This window comes from Triticum aestivum, chromosome 3A, assembly GCF_018294505.1.
Source record: "Triticum aestivum cultivar Chinese Spring chromosome 3A, IWGSC CS RefSeq v2.1, whole genome shotgun sequence".
NCBI lineage: Eukaryota > Viridiplantae > Streptophyta > Magnoliopsida > Poales > Poaceae > Triticum > Triticum aestivum.
In genome coordinates, this window is record NC_057800.1 from 708,700,024 (window position 1) to 708,703,642 (window position 3,619).

The following is a 3,619-nucleotide window of genomic DNA, read 5'->3' on the forward strand; positions in this document are numbered from 1 at the left end:
CTCCACACATATAACTCTAAGCAAACGTACATATTTCGATAGAACTTTTTTGAAAGAAAAAAATTGGTATGGAGCTGACCATATCAGAGGAACATAAAGAATAGAAGGAACCAACATTTGAGTGGAGAAGAAATCAGTATTTATTAAATACAATTCGTTCAACCAAGAGTAGCAAACAATAAGGTAAGTTCTTGCCCTCTATGTCAAAACTGGAATTACTCTCAGAGGTAGCACAATAAACCTATGCATTAACCGAACACTCTACAAGCAAGGAAACAAACTCACATATTATAATGTTTTGAAAGTCACACAACATATTCCGTAACCATGCCTCAGGTAAGCTGGTACTATTGATCAGTGATATTGATGTACACATAAGTGTCTAAACTGACAGATTCAGTAATCAACCATCCATTAAATAATTAACTACTGCATATTACAGAACTAAACCAAGTTATTAAACAATTCACTGTAAAATCTGCATGCAGTAGAGACCAGTTAGAGTACACCATGAAAAAAGATTGTTCTTTGCTGATTTGTTCCTTTCAGATTAACTAAGAAAACATAGGGGTGTGTATTAAATTATGCACCTCCAGTTTCCACCACAATTGATTAAAAGGCAGATGTACCAGGGAAACATTTGCAAAGCCAAAAGTCTATTGTGGAACTAATGACACACAATAACAAAATATTAGAGAAAGCAGATTGTGTAGTAGCAGCAGCAAAGACATCCATACCATCTCTTTTCCGTCAACTATGATAACTTTAAAAGGCCGCCACTCTGGATTTCCAATCCCTGCCTCCCAACTGCCGCAAAATAAGGCAGCATGCTGACTTGGTTCATCATGCTCTGACAATTCCTGTTGGAAAGCTTTTTCAAGTGATTGGTCAAGCATGCCCATCCTTTTGATGCCTATAGATGCTTGGCCAATTGTAAGATCCTGGAGGTCAGAAGGAGAATCGATTTCTACTGTTTTGCAAAATCAACAACAACTGCATATCACAATGTCATGGACAAGTTTTGAATCAATCAACGAGGTAACTTACACGTATCAGTGCCTCCCGAGCATGCCACAACTCAGCATTTGCTTTCCTTTCCTTGATAAACAAAGTCTGTGTAAATGATTGTGTTGCATCACACTGCTCTTTTACCTCCTGAATTCGTCCAGCCATCTTCTTCTTTGATTCAGAATCTTCATCCTGTTGCATGTGTTCCATTGCTTCCAATTTGCTGTGCAGCTGTTTATTTTCTAACTCAAGCCTTTGCTTGGCATTCCTTCCTGCCCTAACACGACATTAAGAAGTTTCTCACATTCATGGCCATCAAATAATCCCAAACGGTCTACACAAGCACAAAATTAAGATCCAGTTGGAATGAAACATTCAAAAGTATGTCCAAACAAGAAAATCGATGGAATATCTTATCCCGAAACTATAGCAAAACAATGCCCGGTTTCTCCATAGCAAGCACGTGACATTTCTTCACAGCAAGCAAGCACGTGACGATTCCTAATTTCACAGAATCGAAACCGCATGGAGGGGTTGACGAAACCGCACGAAGTATGTTGACGTTACTTAACCAGCATCTCATAAGATAACTTTGAAATGGTTATGAAATAAATTGCAGGGGTTTCCAGATACACAAAATAGGCTTTCGCCCAGCTTTATCAACAAAGCAACCACCAAGTTGAAGATACATATGGCCTGCAAGCACAAAAACACAAAGTGGGAAATGAACTCCAAAGCTTCCTTCTCACTCAAAGTTGATGGAGGTGTTGCTACAATCATGTAAAACCAGAGATACATGAATCATGAGTCTGATTACTTATCACAACACATAAATGAGTAAACACAGGTTGGCCATTATATGCTGAGTGATTGGTCATAGAAGGGTCAGTTCGCATCCATAGCCTGTCTATAAAATTAAAGATGGGCTGGTACAAAAGCAACTCCCAAAGACTATCAGCAAGTGGACAAAAGCATCTAAAACAGTAGGTAACATACAGATGCTGCAAAAGATGTTTCCATTACCGGTGTGGACCAACGAACTAGAGGGATTAATAGCATCAAGCACAACATTCCGGAAGAAATTTTGCTCACATTCATAGCCATCACCTAATCCTAAACGGTCTACAGAAGCACAGATTCAGATACAGTTGGAATAAAAAACATTCCAAAACCAGAAAAACATTCCTAATATCTAAAATGTACTACTAGCATCCAGCCCAAATCCCCAATCGCAAGCACGTGACCATTCCTAATTTCACAGAACCGAAACCCCAGGGAGGGGCGGGTCTGGCCAGAGCGCACACGAAAACTGCCAGCGACTTGACAGCACAGAGAAACCTGTCGAGGGGGCGGATCGAAACCAAACCTGTCCACATGGACGAAGCAAATCCTCCTACCTCAGCTCAGAGCCCGACAGCCAGCGAATGGGTCAGGGTCACAACACGAACTCGATGTCCCGACCGGCGAGGAACTCCGGCCAAGGCCCGGAACCAAGAGGCGGAGGGATCCGTTCCGCCGGCGGTGGTGGGTCGATCCATCCCCCCTCCCCTCGACCAAAAGAAATTAAAAAGAAAAACTAAAGAAAAATGGAAATTAAACAGAGTGACGGACAAAAAAAAAATTCGATCAAGACCTCCTGTTCATATCATATTATGGACACATCCAAAACCAGATCCACGAGGACATTTACAAGTTTATGATATTTCTAATGGCTACTTGTAGCAAAACAAATTTAAATCCCTAATTGGCGCTTCCGGGGAATTGACTCCCTCCCCGCTGGTCATCAGCCTCCGCCGGAGTGAATCAACTCATCTGCCTCCGCCGCCAAGTTAGCGCCTCCGCCGGAGTGAATCAAGCGAACCCGGGCCACCAGTGTAGGGTGCGACCCTGCAAGAAGGAAACATCACTTAGCACCTTAATTCTATAACGGGATCCAACGCATTGATTTACAAGACAAGACATTGCTTAACTCACCTTGCATCGTGTGCCCATATTTATAATTAACAGCAATCATTCAACCTGTACTTGGATCGTGATGATGACTTTCATGCCCAACTTAATGTGGATGATGTACAGAGCGGGTCCAAATCATTTTTGGTCCCAAGGCGATATAAGATATATGTTTTTCATACTAAAATTTTATACTTATTTTATACTAAGTGTAACATATTACAATTGTAATTAATATATTTTTTCTATTTCTTAGGCACATAAAATGTTTTCAAATAATAGTTGTATTATTGATTGGTATGCAGTTGTAATGTATATGCTTGAAAATTTTAGTTCTACAAAATGAAAATTTCATGATGTACCATTTTGTCTTTATTGTTAAAAACAATATTTTTTTAATATTGCATAAACGATGAAGTGTATACACATTTGTAAATCTATGCATGTGTTCATATATATCTTTTAATATTATTGAATATTATGGTAGAGATTTCCAAATTATATACACACTAACAAATACTTTAATAGTGGTTTCTAGTTTATATTTGCTAGTCATATTCATGGAAACTTCTAGGGCATAGAAAATGTGGCTTCCAAGTTGGGTTCGGTAATAGAATCATTGAAGAACAAAAATTATTGTTGATTGTAATTTTACATATGA